The sequence below is a fragment of the Ceratotherium simum genome, chromosome 15, assembly GCF_057802395.1.
Source record: "Ceratotherium simum simum isolate JZ-2026a chromosome 15, ASM5780239v1, whole genome shotgun sequence".
Taxonomy (NCBI): domain Eukaryota; kingdom Metazoa; phylum Chordata; class Mammalia; order Perissodactyla; family Rhinocerotidae; genus Ceratotherium; species Ceratotherium simum.
Genome location: NC_141914.1, coordinates 44,462,866 through 44,483,245, shown reverse-complemented (window position 1 = coordinate 44,483,245; position 20,380 = coordinate 44,462,866).

The window sequence follows — 20,380 nt, the reverse complement described above, 5'->3', positions numbered from 1 at the left end:
AGGAGCCCTGTACTGGTCAGGAAAAGGAGAGAATTCAGTAGAAAAGAACCATACTGGGGAGAGAGAGAAATAGGAACAGCCCTGGAAGAGCTCAGTATGTTGGAAGAGGCAGACACACAAACAACAGCTGGAGAGCATACCCTCTGCCCTGAGGTGAGGACCTTGCGTGAGTTGGTCCCTGCTGGAGGGAGGAGGAACTCCATGTGACCAATGGCATCAGGCCACTCCTCCCACAGCTAGCCCTGGAGGAAACTTGGTGGCCTGATGGGCCTGGGGGCAGTCCTGCAGGAGGGACATGATATTTCCCCCATTCCTCTGGGGAAAGAGGTCACCTTCTGGGCTTTACGGCCAAATATTTGTCAGCTGGTTGGAACTGGTGCATTTTAGTTCATAGGCTGGTGTCTTTTCACGTAGTCAGCATGAAGATTCCAGAGACTTGACATTCAGTTATCAAATCCTGATTTTGGCTTAGAAAAGACAGCACCTTCAAATAGACCCTTTACTTTCATCAATACTGTGGCAATGCTCAAGCTATCTGTGGGCACAATTTCCAATCCATCGTCCACTGAGACTTTTGTTTTAAGAAGGTTAGAGAAATTAAATAACAGATATAAAAATACAAGCCCAATTTTTTATTATTAGAGTCAGAAAATTATATTCACAAAATTACTCTGTCACACTACTATGGATGTTTCCAAATGTTATTCAGTTGCTACGCACATCTCATCACAGAATGTAACAAACAGTTCTTGGATCTGGGACATACTTTGAGTAGTCCTGGAACAGGGTTGCACATTGGAGCTCTGAGGGCTGAATTCAGCTCACATTTGTGTTTAGGTTGGCCCAACAGCTTTTTTGCAAAAAAAATTGGATTGACAATACAGAGATTTCACATAAAGATCCAGCTTTTCCTGAAAAGTAGAAAGCTTCCGGAAACAAACAATTGGGTGGAGCTGAGCAGAAGATGCCACTTTTAAGCCCAGCAGCCTGAGGCAGGGTCAGTCATTTAAGCTACCTGCTTGGCTGCAAAGGCATTTAAATCTGTGTCCCCCTTCTCCAGGTGTCCCTTTGAAATGGGCTTCATGGGTATTTTTCTAGCCTTCTCCCAGGGAAAGGCCACTCTGCAAAAGTCAAAGGACCCCAGCAGGGCTCTGAGAGGAGGCTGTGGTGTTAGGGTAGAGTTTCTGTGAATCCTTGGGGGCCCAGAACATTCTCTCTGGATTATAATGGATAATACACTTCAAATCTATATGGATGAAAGTCTTTGGATGCATACAGTTGCTAATTTGATCGACATAAAAATTCATTTAATAATTTATGAGTTACTGATAAGTGTTACTACTAGTTTTTTGTTACTTAATTTTTGTTGGTCAATAGACATAGAAAGTAAAATTAATACTGCCTTTTTTTTTTTTTTTACGTTTAAAAGATTAGGGGACTGCTGTTCCATAATAGCTGTCATCTTCAGACTCTTGTTTGTGCACCCCCTACAAGAATGTTGAAAATGATGTATCCTCAGCTCCTTTTTAAAAAGACAGCTACAGTTTTGCATTATAAGTTGAAGTTGTTGCAAAGGATATAATATCCAGTGTGCTGCAAAAATTGACATTTTAGAATAAAACTGTTACATCACGCTTTAAAATATATCCAGGGAGATCCAAATACTGCAGCAATCAGATCCCCATCATCTTTCACTTAAAAAATACATGAACGAGCTCTTCCTTAACGCTGGCAGGGTTTACATGTTTCTTTTCTTTTTTTTTTTTATAATTTTATTTATTTATTTTTTTCCCCCAAAGCCCCAGTAGATAGTTGTATGTCATAGCTGCACATCCTTCTAGTTGCTGTATGTGGGACGTGGCCTCACCATGGCCGGAGAAGCGGTGCGTAGGTGTGCGGCCAGGATCTGAACCCTGGTCTGCCAGCTGCGGAGCGCGAGCACTTAACCGCTAAGCGACGGGACCAGCCCAACATGTTTATTTTCCTCCTTGAATTTATATGGCCAACCTCATAAGGCCAACAAAATAAATATAAATTTTAATTTTAAAAAAAACTGTGTGATTATATGGCTTTAAATGTTAATATTTATTGCCTATATATTGTAATGGGGTGAATATGGCTTATGTATCCATGGATGAGCATTAATTCTGTTTTTAATTTTTTGTTCATATACTTGTGTGCACATAAAAAATGTTATCATATAAATAAGTAGATGGAAATGGAAGTAGTTTTTTGATAGCAATATCATCTCCAAATTCTTCATTTGCTGTTCTTTCATTCTTCATCTCCTTTCTGAATCATTTGCTGAAAATCTCACGGCTTTACGAAAATCACCTGTGATTAGATCCTACTTAAATCTTGTGGGAAACAAAGAATAAGAAGCCACTTGCCGTAGATTGAATGCTTGTGTCCCCCCAAAATTCGTATGTTGAAATCTAATCCCCAGTGTGATGATACTTGGAGGTGGGGCCTTTGGGAGGTGATTAGATTGTGAGGGTGGAGTCCTCATGAATGGGATGAGGGCCCTTATAAAAGAGGCCCCAGAGAGCTCCCTCACCCCTTCTGCCCTGTGAGGACACAGTGAGAAGATTGCTGTCTATGAACCAAAGCAGGCTCTCACCAGACACCGAGTCTGCCAGTGCCTTCTTGGACTTCCAGCCTCCAGAATCGTGAGAAATAAATTTCTGTTGTTTATGAGTTACCTGGTCTATGGTATTTATTATAGCAGCCCAAACTATGACAGCTAAGACGTCTGACTAGCTAAGGCATTTATTTCAAGTCATTAAAATTATTTGCTTCCTCTATACCTATTCTAAGATTTGATTCTTCCTTTGCTCTGCAGATGTTTGTGCCCCACGGCAGTGTGCCACAGCCAGATTGGGGGTGGGTATGAGATGTACATTTCTTTAGTAGAGTAGGAGACAGGAGATAAAGAAGTCACCTTGACGTCAAACTCTTTCTCAGATAAATACTACTTATAGAAGTTGAGGAAATTGATCCTTAAAAATATCCTTTTCTGGGGGCCAGCCCAGTGGTGCAGCGGTTAAGTGCGCATGCTCCGCTGTGGTGGCCCAGGGTTCGCTGGTTCAGATCTCGGGCGTGCACCGACGCACCGATTGTCAAGCCATGCTGTGGCGGCATCCCATATAAAGCGGAGGAAGATGGGCACGGATGTTAGCCCAGGGCCAGTCTTCCTCAGCAAAAAGAGGAGGATTGGCAGATGTTAGCTCAGGGCTGATCTTCCTCACACACACACAAAACAATCCTTTTCTATGTACCCCTTGGAAAGTCTTCATGTACCCACAGAGGTATATATGTACACCAGTTTGAAGATGCCTGCCCTAGAAGAACGTCAGGCCTGGGTTCTTGCAGTAACAGGGAAACAGCAGGAGGTCAATGCTGCCAGTGATTGTGCTAATAACATATTCATTATGTTTGAATTGTAGGCCCAGTTATCCCTTGTGGCCTGTTCTATGGGAGCTCCCTGTCAGGGCTACACTAAACAGATTGTGAAGGGGGTCTTTGCTGAGAGCTTCCACTCCTTGTGAAGGCTGCTGGTGGTTTGTAGCTAGACCAGCACCAGCCACATGGGCTTTTCACACAGTTATACTTAGGATGTCATTAGCTTGGTTCTTCCTTTTTCACTGGGATTCTAGTGAGAATGTGCTCCTCTCCACTCCACCCTTACCCCCCAAACCCCTAGAGTGATTTAAAGAACAATTCCTATTCCTTCCTAGGTGTGGTCAGCTGTCCCTCCCCCCAACCCCTTCCTCACCCCCCATTGTGCAAACCATCTCCCCAGTTTGCTGTTTTGAAGAAAGTGGCTCAAAGTAAGCCAATCATTTTCAAAGGAGATAGCTAATAATATTCAAAGAGTCCCCTTTTGTTCTCCACTTCCTTTTTCTTCTCCTTCTTAGTTCTGCGGCTTTGAGAGAATTTCATATATGAGCTAAAGTTGCCTCTGGAGGGTAAGCCAGTCTTCGCTGCTCCTGGGCATTTAATCTAATCTCACCAATGAGAATTTGGAGGACCTCAAGAAGTCAGGCCCACTTTTGAGATACCTTAGGGGTTTGGGTCCATTGTAGAGTACACCTGAGAAATTCAGGCTAGGTAACTTGAAACACTTGAAATAATTTTAAGCCAAATTTAATCTCCTACAAGTCTACTGAAACAGTTCTGATCTGGGATCATATTGGATTTTTCTAGGTATATTTCATTCTGCACCAGAAGGCTTGAATTACCTCAGAATTGAGGGAAAGGAAAGAGAACAGTGGAAAAATTTTAAAAATAATTTTTTTTTTGAAATTTTTGAGCACCTAGCATATGTCAGACATTTTGCACACATTTTCTCGTTAAATCTTTCCAATATCCATGTGAGGTGGGTATCATTTCCCCATTTTGAAGGTGAGGAAAGTCACAGAAGGCATGGAAGCTGAACACCTGTGCCGTCTTTTGCTCCGTGTTTGCCTGATTGACCATTGCGATACTTACACTCAACTGCAATTTCCCAATATATAAGAAGGGCAGAAGTTGGGCATAGATCTACTTTATAAAATAGTGTGTATATAATTACATGTGAATAAATTTTTCTAGGGTAATGTCAAGGTATCCCAAACAGGGTCCATCTAATCCTCTGGTCCCTAAAAGACACTGATTTGGATTTCTAGTGGCAGTTCAGCAAGGGAGTAAAGACTAAACAATATCTGCGAAACTATTTTGTTTAATATTTTCTAAACCATTTAGGCTTGTTATATATCTTCCAAAGTAGTTAATGAGACATTTTATTTTTCTAACATGATTGATAGTTAAAGTTACATGACAATAGGATGAAAAGAATGAATCTGGACTAATGGGATCAGAACAGTGATAAATGAGAGCATAACTTTTAACATATCAAACACTTTGCCTACACTGGCACTTGTGTCCTTTAGAGTAGATTGTGACATTCTCCAACAAGGTGGTAAACCCAGGAAAGAGAATGAATTTGAGCAGAATGATGAGTCTGGTTTTGGACATGTTGAGCTTGAGAAGCTTCTGGAACAACCAAATGGTGATGCCCGTTGGATCAATGGCTCTAAAACTTAGAAGGAAGGAGAGCTAGACTATGCCAGTCTTTCCCGTAGATTGTGATTGAATCTATTGGAAAGGATGAGATCACTGAGAGTAGGTACAAGAAGAGAAGAGAGCCAGAATATAAACCTAGGGATCATATTAAACTAATACTTAAAAACATAAGCCAGCAAAAGAAATTGAGAAGTAGCCAGAGAAGAGTGAAAACCATAAAATTTTGTTGTTGTTATTGTTTTTTGCTGTTTTTGCAAGAAAGGCAAGGGTAGTGGGAAAGTTCAACAGTATTAAAAACAGCTAAGAGATGATGGAAATAAAGACTATTGGATTTGGCCTAAGGAGATCACTCGACATCTTGGCAAGAGCAGTTCTTGGGGAGAAGTAGGGGCAGGTGTGAAACTGCAGTGGGTCTGAAGGGAGTGGATGGGGAGGCCAAGGAGGCAGTGATTGGACACGACTTTTTAGTGAAGTTTGAGTTGTGAAGGGCAGTGGTTCTAGGAGAAAATTATTTTTTAAAGAAGGGGACTACATCAGCATGCTTACAATGCTGATAGTGGCAAGCAGCCAGTAGAGAGGGAGAGCTGGAAGATGTGAAGAGAGTGGGGACACATAATGGGTTGAGGTGGGAGAAAATGTCAGAAAGAATGAGATCTAGAGGGCAGTAAAATTTATGATGCATTGAAGGTCTCCTCTCTTCTTTTTACATACTGCAGAAACAGCTCAACATGGAGACTAAAACGTCTCTGTCATTGCCCTCTAATGTACTCACTAGTTTTGGAGCTGTTTCAGGAAGCCACTACACATATTTAGCTCTGGATTTCTAGGTTTTTTTTTTTTTTTTTTTTTTTGTGAGGAAGATCAGCCCTGGGCTAACATCCGATGCCAATCCTCCTCTTTTTTGCTGAGGAAGATCTGCCCTGGGCTAACATCCTTGCCCATCTTCCTCCACTTTATATGGGATGCCGCCACAGCATGGCTTGACAAGCGGTGAGTCGTTGCGCGCCCGGGATCCAAACCTGTGAATCCCGGGCTGCTGAAGCAGAGCGCGGGCACTTAACCACTACGCCACCGGACTGGCCACTGGATTTCTACTTCTTAACTCACTTTCTGTACTCAGTAGACATTTTGATTAGTAAGTGAAATTTTAGTCCTTATTTATGTCATCAAAAAAGTTAATAACAAAAAAAAAAAACAAATAAAGGTAGAGCATTAGGCTCCATTTGTAAGAGAAAGAAACCCCAAGCCAGGGGATGGAGGATGAAGGAGAGCTGTTCCCACCAAGGTTCAGGCCTGGCTGTTAATCCATCCAGTTGCATTGTCGTCAACTCAATTGATCAGGAAACAACCCATGTGCATCGTGGACTGGCTTCCCTTTCCAGGTCAGCTGTGCTGGTTTGGCTGCACACAAATGATTTTAAATTTCTTATTTCCACAGAGGAATCCAAAGACTGACAGTTTATGTATGCAGAATCCCCAAGTTACATACACACAGCCCCAAATACACCATAGAGCTATTAAGAAAATACCAGTTCACAAGAGCAATAGGAAATATTTAGACGTTCTTCACAAAATTCTTTAGCTTGCTGTTTGTTGTCTGCCAAATGGCTTTACCATTTTAGAACAGTTTTGTTCTGTGTCTCTTCCCACAGAAGGTGGACTAGTTGTCAATCTGCCACAGCAGGAGTAGGGGCAGTGACATAAACTGTGTCTGAGTGAGAATTCCTCTGGTCCACAGGACTGTCGGGGGTTTTAATTGAATCCATTTATTAGCCTCTCTTGTCAGCACTCGCTCCTGAAGACTATGTACAAGAATATGAATACTTCTCCAGGGCGAGAAAGTTCATGATTGTGTTTATTCAAAGAAAATTCACTGTTTTAAACCTTGCTGATAGAATTCCATCCATAAATATTTGGCTGGAGTTACAGAATGACTGGCAGGATGCATTCATTCAAATTGGTTTTACTGGTCAAATGTTCAGGGGAAGCTTATGAGAAATTTGCCAAATGAAGAGTAAAAAATCAGGCTCCATCCCAACATGTCACTTGGAAGTATCCTGACTACTATTGCTTGTGCAGCAGCTCTTCAGCTGGTCACCAGGCGTAGTCAATTCTATTTTAAAATGCCTCTTGCATTCATCTCATTTTCTCCATTCCTTCTGTTACCACTTAGGCCAAGTCTTCATATCTCACCTGCCAATTTCTGCCACAGCTCTCAACTGGTCCCTAGACTGCTTCTAGTGTCTCCCAACTTCAATCTAACTCTGTCAAGGGGATATTTTGAAAATCACCACTTCCCTTGGGTCATTTTCCTGTTTAAAAATCTAAGTGCCTTGATATTACTTCCTGAATCAAGTAGGGATTTTTATTTTGGATGAAATTTATTTATTAGCATAACTAAGAATGTGTGCCTAGATTAAAAGTGACATAAAAAGTAGTGAGACTGGATTCCTTCTAGGAAATGTAAAGAAAGAAAGGCATTAAAGAACTGGAAAAAATGAAAAAGATCTTCTTTCGAACCTGGGTCATCCAGGGCCTGAAGCTTATATGACTTGGAGGACTCTCTTTACAAAAAAAGAATAGAAAGTATATAAGTACAAAATTAGATATAGGCCTTGGAAGGGGTCAGTGCAAATGCGAGGCCTCGAAGCTCAAGATTTATTAGCTTCATAGAAAATGTGCTTCTGGGTCAAACAAACGTGGCCTAATAACTGAGTTCATTTGTCTTGAATTTTCATATTTGGTTCAAAACAATACATTCCTGTGGTATCAACTCAAATAGTGTAGGAGAGCTTAGGGTGAAAAGCAACATTCTCTCATCGCCAACCCTCCTTATTCTTAATTCCATTCCCAGAGACAAGCTATTTTAACTTTATTTATCTTTCCTCTGGTATGTACCCCAAAAGGTCTAATAATATATGCTTTTACTTTTTTTCTTGGTTAGTCAAATTTAAATAGTATCTATTGGTTCCTTGCTATGAAGATGAGGATTTATCTTATTTTATGCCATGTCCTCCCAATGTTTGGTGGTAATTATTATTGTTTTTTGTTCTAGTCTTTAGTAATTTAAGACTAGTGACTAACTTTTGTTTTAGTCTTATGTAATTTAGAAATCGCTCCATGATCTAATTCCACTACCACTCAGTGTGAAGCATCTCTTCTCCACTGGTTTCTTTATTGTTTCCTTTGTACAATAGCATCATAGTACCTCTCCTTTCCAGCCCTGCCTCCTTTGCGTATTTCAGTTCTTTCCATCCTTCAAAACCCAGATCAATTCTTACCTCATTCATAAATCTCTGCTGTTCCAATATACTTTGGTATCTCTCTTTAAATGCTTCTCACTTGACTTCTGCAACCCACAATTTAGCACTTAATTATAAAGCTTATTGTTTCTTTTGAGCCCAACCCCCTTCCCCTCCCTGGAGCTAATCACTGTGTCTCTTGCAAGGTTGGCTCTCAATAACTGTTGATTGAACTGAATCATTCTGTTCTCTAATTATTTGGGGTTTGTGCATCTTACCTGCCTCACTAGATTAAAAATTTTATACACTTTTGTATTTTCCCATAGTGTTAAACATAGAGTAGGCACTCAATATAATAAGTAGCTGAATAATTCTGATCTTTTGCTTCACCCACATTATTGTAGCATTTCTCCTGCATTTACTGGAAGACAGTGGAGGATAGGAGAAAAGGTCCAATTTAGTGTTAATTCTGGGCCATATAGTATATATGTTTTCCTGCTTTTTCTGTGTGAGCGTAATTCTTTCTCTTCATTCAGTCCCCAAGCTCCCAGTGATGTTGTTAAATGTAGCTTTAAAAAATATCCTTTAAGGCAGTTTTTGTGTGCAGAAAAGATTACTCAGAGGTTTTTAAAATTAATAATCAATTAATTGTTACAAATCCATAACTGTAGCTCTTTTTTAAGCTTTTAAGTTCAGTTTAAAAATCTTATTTTTCTTTTTATAAATCCAGCAAATTTTAACAATCACTTTTATGTGGGCTTGACTAATCCTTGGTCCCCCCCATTTACAAACTTAACTAAACAACTTGGAACATTTAAAATTTTACTTATCATTTAAATATGCTTGATTTTTCTTTTATAGACTGTGATTGTTTTAACTAACAAAATTGTTAAATAACTATTATAAATCGAAAGATCTACTCACAGATATAAGAACACTAATATCTCTTAAATCTTCCAATATTATTTTGCAATCACAATTCTAAATCAATAACAACCATATATTTTAATTAATTAACTAATTATTATTATTTTTTTGCTGAGGAAGTTTCGCCCTGAACTAACATCTGTTGCCAATCTTCCTCTTTTTGTATGTGAGCTGCTGCCACAGTGTGGTCACTGATGGACGAGTGGTGTAGGTCTGCGCCCAGGAACCGAACCCAGGCCGCCAAAGCGGAATCTGCTGAACTTAACCACTAGGCCACTGGGGCTGGCCCTCAATTATATATTTTAAATTGGAGTTACAAGGCTGAACTGTTACTTGAAGAGGCCAAATTCTTGTATGAATATTTAAAATTCCAAATATGCATGTATTCCTTAATTTAAAATTATAAATATTACAGATTTGATTTTATTAAACATTTATTAACTTAAATTACAAAATTTCCAGGGGTTAAAAGATGCTTATCCATTATGGGAAAAGAATGTGTTGCCTGATGAATTTGGGCAGTTGCCATCCCACTTGATTTTGGGACTTGCCTTCTCAGCCTGTTGAAGGTGCTTAATGTCTAGAGATGTTGGTTTGGGCATAAGTCAGTCCTCATCTAGGATTAAAATGGTCTGGTGGAGCCCCTTTTTACAGTTGCTAGATAAATGGCCTCCATTTGGAGATCTCATAGCTTGTGTCCACTAGATTCAACTATAATTTTTCCTAGCTTTGTCTATACAGGAAGCCTGCTACCTAACTGATTTTAGATATGTAATCTGCAATATCTAGTTGTGCCAAGCTAAGGCAAGGGCTTACATAGCAACCTTGCTTGATTGGCTCTTTCATTTCTTTGGCTCTTAAGATATATAAATGTCTTTGCATCTGACTCTACAGACTTTGAACTGGAATCATGCATTCTTCTAATACATTTCTTATCTAGAAAATCCACAATTTCTACACATATTAATCCAGCTGAATTAGGGGCATGTCTCTTGCCTTTGACTGGCTTTGTGGTCACAATGTCTAAGAACAGTCCTATTACTAGATGTGAGCTGGGTATAGATTTACAGAACAAAGTCTAGAAGAGGGCACTTTGTACAAACCAGTGATATTACTCTGCTTAATTCTTCCATGCTGCAGGGGAGAACAGAGAGCTAGTGACGGAGCAGAATGTGGCCCCAACTAAGCTATTTACAACTCTAAAAAGTCTGTAAAAGGACACAGCTGTGCTTCTTCTGAAACTTTGTCTAGAGGTCAGGAAAGGGCTTATGTCCTACAGGGTAATTTTCATAGAATAGAGCGCATGTCTGTCTGGCTTTGGGTGGTATCCTCAATGCCCAATGCATTGTACTCTATTAGTAAAAATATTTTGAATGGATGGATGGATGGATGGATGGATGGATGAATGGCAGGCAGGTGCACCAGGCAGGCCCTCTTCTGTGGATGCGCAGGATCTGTGTAGGAGGCTGTTCATCTGGCTACCATTTGGCATGGAACTAGATCCCAATAAACTGCAAAATGCTTGAGTGGAACAGAAGAAGCTGACTCACTTAGGAAAGAATTTAGATGGTTTTATAAAAACTCAAGGTAACGCAACAGAGCAATGACGACAACAAAGTAAAAGCCCTAGAACCTGGCTGTCAGGGGCAAGGAGGCCCTTAGTGGTGCTTTTGATATGATGAGTATGGTGTGTGAGTTACATTTTAAAAAAGCGATTCTGGTTTTCTTCAGTCATTCCCTGATATTTTCTTACGGGCATAGATGAGTGTAACCTACGCCTACAACACCAGTGAGGACAGACAGGCAGGCAGGACACCTTGTTCTTGCTTGTGATCACTGAAATAGCAAGTTCTCAGTCTGGTTTTTCTCTCTAGACTTTCTTAAATGCCATACCAAGTAACACTGTAGGTAGGGAGCTAAATTGGCTATGGAGATTCTCTCTAATTCAGCAGATGGATTCCTGTCTTCTTACTGTATTTCTTGCTGTATAGTAATGGGAAAAAAACAATTAAACAACAAGGAATAAACATATAAAATAAAATCTTTGTTATATATAGGCAAAGAAGTACATTAATTTTGTGGAATTTTGTAAGAAGAGGAATCATAGGAATTCCATGATACGGTATGTATGTAAGGGAGACATTAAAAGGCATTTCTTAGGAGGACATAGGATTTCAGGAGCTGCTAAATGGGATCTTAATCAGAAAGAAGATGATACTTTAGTTATAGGGTTGGACTTGAGGTGACTGGGGAAGGATTGAATGAACCGGGGCTTGGAAGGTACCGAGACTGCTGGGGAATGAGACAACTTGTTTTTGTTAAGAAGCATTAGTCTTTAGGGCCGGCCCCGTGGCTTAGCGGTTGAGTGCGTGCTCTCCGCTGCCGGCGGCCCGGGTTCGGATCCCGGGTGCGCACCGAGGCACCGCTCCTCCGGCCATGCTGAGGCCGCGTCCCACATACAGCAACTGGAAGGATGTGCAGCTATGGCAGACAACTATGTACTGGGGCTTTGGGGGAAAAATAAATAAAATCTTTAAAAAAAAAAAAGAAGCATTAGTCTTTAATGTTGAGGGAATTGGAAAAGACCTGGATCTTAAATCATCTTAAAGATCAAATCAACGAGCATTTTTCTGAGCACTAGTTGTATGCAAGGCACTAGAACATTCTGTATTTCCTGCTTATGTTCACAGTTGCTTCTCCTGAAATGTGCATGGATGAGATATGAAGAATTGGACTATGTCTATATGTCTTTGGCCGTTTTTGTCCAGGAAGCAAAAGACTGAGCCAGTCTTGAAAAAACGATGCATTTGTGAACTCTCCTGCATTACTATTTTTATTCTTATAAACGAAAACTTAAGTACTATGACACAGTGGCTAGGACACTCCCAACAGCTCTTCACGATATGGCAATTACTGAAATGGTTTCTTTCCCATTATGCAGCCCCAAAGCAGTGAGATCATGAGGAAGGCTGCAAAAGAAAACAATATTTAGTTTGTTCTAGAAGGGTGCCGTGGGAATAAAAATATTCTCCCTTTCCCCTGAGGTTTAAATACATGGACACAACCAAAAAATGCAGGAGTGATGCTGTACACCCAACAAGTCCACACTTCACCGCCTAATTAAATCATCTTAACCTTATGAACATAAGCAGCAAATAAGCTGGCATAGCAGTGAGTCAGGGAGTGATTCCAATGGAAGCGACTGCACAGCTGGTGCTGCCTTGCCGGGACATGCAGTCTTTCCACTTCCTTTCAAGTGACGCCCTGTTTGCACTTTGGCCCCAGTTCAGGAGGCCTGGGAAGGCGGCTTTATCTGGCAGTCTCCCAAAGAGGACTGGACCTCCTACACACCTTCAACCTCTTGCCTGGTGACCCCTGGGTTTTAGCAACCAGAGAATTCTGGGGAACCCAGCCCAGGTGAAGTGTATTCCCCAGGGCCGTGGGTGCAGGGGTTCCCCCAGCTGGCCTGGAGTTTGGTGGTAACAGACTATTTACAAAGACAACTGCCAGCCTCCTTGATCTTGACAGTGATATCAAGATGGAAAAGTTCACGGTGTTATTCTGTGTTGTTTTGACATGAGATCAAAGGTGAGCTGCATTCCGTCTCAAGATAGGGAGGGCTTTTTGGAAACATTTTGAGAACAATTTTTCAGCCTTTACCATTTCATTTGAGTTTTCCCTTTAAAACTATCTTCTTGGCTTCTTACCTCTGCTATGGGAATAAGAGAGAGAAGGAAAAACACTAACAACAAGGATAGACTAGTGCGTTTTAACATGGAAAAAACAATGATTTTGGAATTATTCTGACATATGTGGGCTGACAACTGGGTTCTACCCCTGGTCACTGGTTTGGTGACCATGAACAAGCTCGGTTTCCTCAACAGTACAGTAGGGATAATAATGCAGATTCAATGAGATAGCTGATGAAAAGTGCAGATTGAGCTGGAAAAGATCAAGGAAAGATCAGTTTCCTTGGCTCAGAGGTGCCTACTCCATTCACAACGAACATCCCTTCCTTTCTAGATGCCTCTGTGGCAGGGGATTCCCATCTTGCCACTTAGGCAGGAAAGTCCCTTCTTAGTATGTAGGTTGCAGGGGTGTGGGAAGATTTCTCTTCTCACCGCTATGGTAGGGAAGGTTAGGGGAGTCCCTTTTCACCCTCTTTAATACAGATGGAAAAGAAAACACGGGCCAAAGTCACTTTTGGGCGATGTGGCTCAGAGGTTGATGGTACCCGAAACAGACTGTTTTTGCCATCAGTTTCCTGCTTCTGGAGGTGGGAGTGCTGGTCTACTTCTAAAGCATATTTCACTACAGGCTGATCCTCACTCCTTCTGCACTGTCTCCCCAGAAATCTTTTAAAATCAGTAATATCAACGCTGTGCTTGGGTTCTTGCTCCTGTACCTCTCCTCATCTTATTAGCTATGGCTTTTAATTTCTACTTGCAGGATATGCCAATAATGTGGAGACAATCCTATTTTTAGCTAAGAGAGATTTGAGAAACTCTGCTTCAATCTTGCATATAGCGCACAAGATAGTAACAACTCTCATCGTTGTGGCGCTTGCTGCCTAGTGGGAAGAAGTGAGTATGTGGACACAAGTGTGATGAGGAGAAGCTCTGAGCCTTTGGGCAGCCTTGGGAATTCCAAGAGGAAGGCAGAGTTGGCCATTGGATTTAAAGTGTTCATGCTTAGAAGGTAACTATAGGCAAAATATATGGATTTTGAAGCCATTCGCTTATGTTTAGTAATTGAATCCAGGGGAGCTGATGATGTCGCCTAGGGAGAAAGCAGAGAGCTGTGGTCCTCACCCTTGGCTGCATATAAGAAAGCTTTGGGGATCCTACCTCCATAGATTCTCATTAAAAAAATAGGTATAGGCAATCTGGGCATCAGGATTTTTAAAAGCTCCTTAGGTGATTTTAATGTGCAGCAAGGTTTGAGAACCACTGCTCTACTCTTCCCTCTTCTCATCTTTTCTCCTCTTCTGCTGCTGCTTCGGTGCTTCTCAACCTGAGCTGTGCAATAGAGTCACCTGGGGAGATTTTGAAAATCCAGAAGCCCATGCTATACCCTACATCAATCAAATAGGAATTTCTAGGGGATGGAACTCAGGCATCAGTAAATTTAAAGACTGGAGGATTCCACTGTGCAGCCCAGGTGGTGAAGACGTTGAGGAAGCAGCGCATGTGGGTGTCAGGTAGACACTGAGTTAGCAAAGCGGACTGAGAAGTAGGCTTAGCACAGAAAGGAGGAAGACTTGCTTCATTGGGCATGTGGTGTCAGTGGAGTCTTCAATACAATGTGGACAAGAAGTAATGACAGTGTCTCATTTCTGATTTTAAAGAGGATTGCTTCCAACATTTCCTGATAATAGATACTGTGCTTCTAGTCTATTCTCTTTTTACTATGAGTTTGTATTATGCTGAATTTTATCAGATGCCTTTCCTGCATCTATTAAAATGGTCATATGGAGCCAGCCCTGATGGCTTAGCAGTTAACGTTTGGCGTGCACTTCTTTGGCGGCCTAGGTTCAATTCCCAGGTGTAGAACCACACCACTTGTCTGTCAGTAGCCATGCTGTGATGGTGGCTCACATAGAAAAACCAGAAGAATTTACAACTATATATAACTATGTACTGGGGCTTTGGAAGGGGGAAAAGGAAGAAAAAAAGAGGAAGATTGGTAACAGATGTTAGCTTAGGGTGAATCTTCCCTTGCAAAAAAAAAAAAAAAGAAATAAAATGGCCATGTGGTTTTCCTTTTTTAATCTGTTAATGTGCTGAATTATATTGTAGATTTTCTAATATTGAACTGCATTCCTGGGTTAAAGGCAACCTGATCAAGGTATATTACTTTTTATCTACACTCTTCCATTTGACTTTGTTAGTATTTTTTTTAAGATTTTTTCATCTTTATTCATGAATTAGAAGCCTGAAAGTTACCCTTCTTTTGATGTTTGCATGGTTTTGGTATCAGGAATATTCTGGTTGTATAAAATGACTTGGGGACATATTTCCTCTTTTTCTATTTCCTGGAAGAAATTTTATAAGACAGATGATTTCTTCCTTGAAAGCTTGGGAGAATTTTTGTGTAAAGCCATCTGAGCCTAGTGTTTTCATTGTGGGAATATTTTAAAATATTGCTTCAGTTTCTTTAAGAGTTATAATTCTATTCGGGCTTTGCATTTTTGCTTAAAATAATCTCAGAAAGTTGTATTTTTCTAGCGCCCAACCTCCCTCATTCCTGCATCAATTTGAAATGCTTTTCGGCCAAATTTCTTGCTATCTCCATTTTTTCAGTTAACATTGACTCTCAACACCCTGACAGGTGGCTTCTGTTTCCTCTGAAGCTGCTTTGACAAGGTTGCAAATGCATCTCCATGATGCCAACCCAAAAGGATTCTTTTTACTTCTTTTTTTCTTTTGACCTTTATGCTTTATTTTGAGACTGTTTATCAGCCATTCCTTCCTGAAACTTTCTTCTCCTTGGCTTCTGTGACAAAATTCCTTTCTGATCTCCTCCTATCTCTCTGATTGTATTCTAAAAATCTCATTCATAAGCTCCTTCCTTTCTCTTCTACCTTGTGAATATTGACATTTTCAGGTTTTTATTTTTAGTCTACTATTCTTTTCACTCTATATAATCTTCTCAGATAATCTTATCTACTCTTATGATTTAAACATCATTCAGGGGTAGATCCAAGTTTTGTGGGTTCTGAAGCTTATACAATTTTGGGGTCTCTCTTCAAGAAAAAGAATACAAAATTAGGTACAGGGCCTCACCTTGGAAGTAAGGGGTCTGAAACTTAAGCTTCATTAAAATTACAGTAAATGTGTTCCTGTCTATGTCTATACAGGCATAGCTCAGAGACATTGCAGGTTCAGTTCCAGACCACTACAATAAAGCAAATATCGCAATAAAGCAAGTCACACAAATTTTTTGGTTTGCCAGTGCATATAAAAGTGATGCTTACACTATACTGTAGTCTATTAAATGTGCAATAATATATGTCTAAAGAACAATGTACATACCTTAATTAAAAAATATTTTATTGCTAAAAAGTGCTAACCATCATTTGAACCTTCAGTGAGTCATGATCTTTTTGCTGGTGGAGGATCTTGCCTCAATGTTGATGGCTGCTGATTGATCAGGGTTGTGGTTGTTGAAGGTTGGGGTGGCTGTGGCAATTTCTTAAAATAAGACAACAATGAAGTTTGCCACATAGACTGACTCTCCCTTTTATGACCTATTTCTCTGTAGCGTGCAATGCTGTTTGGTAGCATTTTACCCACAATAGAACTTTTTTCAAAATTGGAGTTAATCGTCTTAAACTCTGCTGCTGCTTTATCAACTAAGTTTATGTAATATTCTAAATCCTTTGTAATATTCTAAATCCTTTGTTGTCATTTCAACAATTTTCAAAGCATCTTCAGGAGTACATTCCATTTCAAGAAACCACTTTCTTTGCTCATCCATAGGAAGCAACTCCTCATCTGTTAAAGTTTATCATGAGATTGCAGCAATTCAGTCACATCTTCAAGCTCCACTTCTAATTCTAGTTCTCTTGCTATTTCCACCATGTCTGTGTTACTTCCTCCGAAGCCTTGAACTCCTCAAAGTCATCCATGAGAGTTGGAATCAACTTCTTCCAAACTCCTGTTAATGTTGATATTTTGACCTCTGCCCATGAATCACAAATGTTCTTAATGGCATCTAGAATGATGAGTGCTTTCTAGAAGGTTTTCAATTTACTTCACGCAGATCCACCAGTGGAATCATTACCTATGGCAGCTATAGCCTTATGAAATGTATTTCTTAAATAATACAACTTGAAAGTCAAAATTACTCCTTGATCCACGGGCTGCAGAATGGGTGTTGGGTTAGCAGGCATGAAAACAACTTTAATCTCGTTGTACATCTCCATCAGAGCTCTTGGGTGACCAGATGCATTGTCAAAGAGCAGTAATATTTTGAAAGAAATCTTTTTTTCTGAGCAGTAGGTCTCAACAGTGGGCTTAAAATATTCAGTAAACCATGTTGTAAACAGATGTGCTGTCATCCAGGCTTTGTTGTTCCATTTATAGAGCACAGGCAGAGTAGATTTTGCCTAATTCTTGAAGGCCCTAGGATTTTTGGAATGGTAAATGAGCATTGGCTTCAACTTAAATTCACCAGCTGTACTGGCCCCTAACAAGTGAGTCAGCCTGTCCTTTGAAGCTTTGAAGCCAGGCATTGACTTCTCCTCTCTAGCTATGCAAGTCCTGGATGGCATCTTCTTCCAATAGAAGGCTGTTTCATCTACATTGAAAATCTGTTGTTCAGTGTAGCCACCTCCATTAATTGTCTTAGCTAGATCGTCTGGACAACTTGCTGCAGCTTCTACATCAGCACTGTTTCATCTTGCACTTGTATGTTATGCAGATGGTTTCTTTCCTTAAACCTTGTGAACCGACCTCTGCTAGCTTCAAACTTTTCTTCTGCAGCTTCCTCACCTCTCTCAGCGTTCATAGAATTGAAGAGAATTAGGGCCTTGCTCTGAATTAGGCTGTGGCTTAAGGGAATGTTATAGCTGGTTTGATCTTCTATCCAGACCACTAAAACTTTCTCCATATCAGCAATAAGGCTATTTCATTTCTTATCATTCGTGTGTTCGCTGGAGTAGCACTTTTAATTTCCTTCAAGAAATTTTCCTTTGCATTCACAAATTGGCTAACTATTTGGCACAAGAGGCCTTGCTTTCACCCTATCCCAGCTTTCGACATGCCTTCCTCACTAAGCTTAAGTATTTCTAGGTTTGATTTAAAGTGAGACACATGCTACTCTTCCTTTTACTTGAACATTTAGAGGCCACTGTAGGGTTATTAATTGGCCTAATTTCAATATTGTTGTGTCTCAGGGAATAGGGAGGCGAATACTTTTCAAATATCTAATAGTTCAGCAACATTTGACTTCTGAAGGCTAGTCTGGGGGGGCTAACTCTATTTTAACATCTCGTTTCAATGAGAAGATTTATTTCCAACTTCCATGCATTTGAAATATCTGAAGTAATCTGTCTTTCTGTTACATAAATGATAGCTTGAGTTTGAACATCTTATAGCCAAAATTCATACTATTGATATTTAAAAGATACACACATTTATGAGAATGCTGAACAATGTTTTCCTGGAAAACATTCCTTTTATTCCTTGCTATTTCTTCAGATCAGTAAAATGTTTGGAGATCAGATTCTAAGTCAGTTTCAAAGTGTGTCAAATTGGCTTCAGTTTGACGTCAAATGGCATTTCTTTTTGTTTTTGGGTAGCCTGGGTCTGAATTATAGTAAATGACTCTCCTAAATCAACAGGAGGCTGGTATGGGGATTTAGAAAGTGATAATATTATTTCAACATTTGATAAAGAAATGAATACTTGCAGTACAGAATAACAGATGTGTATGGTACCAACAGCTTTTCTAGAACCACATTTTAATTACAGGAATATCTGGGTGTTACACTTTCTGAGTAGCTTGCAGTAATTGAAGTGCTGAAACAATTTTTCTTTAGGGGAGATTTTAGCTATTTTGCTTTCTTCACAGATTGTTACCACAGAAGTGGTTATGTTGGGGTGTGTGTACATGTTCACAGGTGACATAATTATAACCTGAATTCCACATCCAAAATAGTTATTTTAATCCAAACATAATTTACCCGGGTAATCTGGTAACAAGTTTAACAGGCAAGAGCAAATGAAGGCAGGTACTTTCACCCCCATAGTAAGGAGAGTTGCATGCAAATAAGTCATAGATTGGACTTTGCTTTTCATTTTTATTTTCTGTTTTAAAATTCTTCCTCTTCATAAGTCTGGGAGAAAGAGAAAAAAGAAGAGCTAGTTGTTTCTTGCTGTATGTCGTTTAAAAAAACATGAGGTTGTGAATGCCATTGTATGTTTTTCTATGGACTTAAGTTACTAGAAAACTTGAGAAAATTTGGTTTTTGGAGCACTCAGTGTTTGTTCTCCGTTGAACAGATGAGAAGGTTAGTGTGTTGGGTTGAAATGGCTGGAAGGACTGGGTATTTCGCAAGCATAGCGCCTGAATTAGGCATCGGTCCCAGTCTTTTCCCTTTTTAATTTCCAGTCTTAGAAAAAAATAATCTGGGCAAGGAAGAGCCAGGCAAGACGAATCATGCAAATAAAGGAAGATCACATCCTACAACTTAATTTGGTTTCAACATAACCTCAGTGAAACCACAAAAGACTTATGTAACCTGAGATTTCTCATGCCTGGGGCTTGTCAATCCCTAGTTCTATGGAACCTGGAGAAAATCCTAAAGTTCTAACATTATTTTGTTAAGTCCCAGAGTTCTCTCTTACTATGACGTAACTGAATAAAACATGAATCGCAGAGAATTTTCAGGGTTTGCCAGCTGTGGCTCATTTTCTGTTTTCCAATCTTCTCGTTAATCATCATCATCTTTAACTAATTGACTCTTTTTAGGTCTTCTACCACCTAGTCACACGTGAAGAATCTTGTCGTTGGGTTACTTGAAGTCTGTGAAGCTTGCAAAGTAGTTATAAGACTCTTATTCCCTTTAACCTCACCTTATTAGGTAAGCAAACAGTTTGCTTAGCTGTTTGTTAATACAGTCTAGGGTTATCTATGAGTAATACTGTTTTGCCAAATTTTAATCTAATATCATCATGTTGGAGCTTTGGCTCAAATCCTAGCCAATGACGTTGTACTAATTTATTTCTCCTAACATTGGACCCCCTGGGTCCAGAAGGGTTAAGTAACTCATTAGGGAATCTCAAAAGCTTTCTTGACCACGAAATATTCCTTAAAACTATTAAATAGATCAAGAGAAATTGATTAAATTCCTGGGGTTGAAATTTTATTGACATGCAGTTCATAGTTACCCAGGGACGTGCACAGCAAATTTTTGTTTCGATGCACTGTACCATAAAAGAGACTTACCTAAGTCAGCTGTGGCTTGAGCTTTCTTACAAGCAGCACAGTAAATGGGGCTCTGCTTAGCTGAAGAAATGTAGTACAACTGTGTATGCAGGGAATTAATTGTGGGGTTTGGGCATCCAGTTATCAGGGTGAGAGGAAAGCTATACTTTCTCTATGCCATTCTATGACCCATCACAACTTATTTTCAATTATAA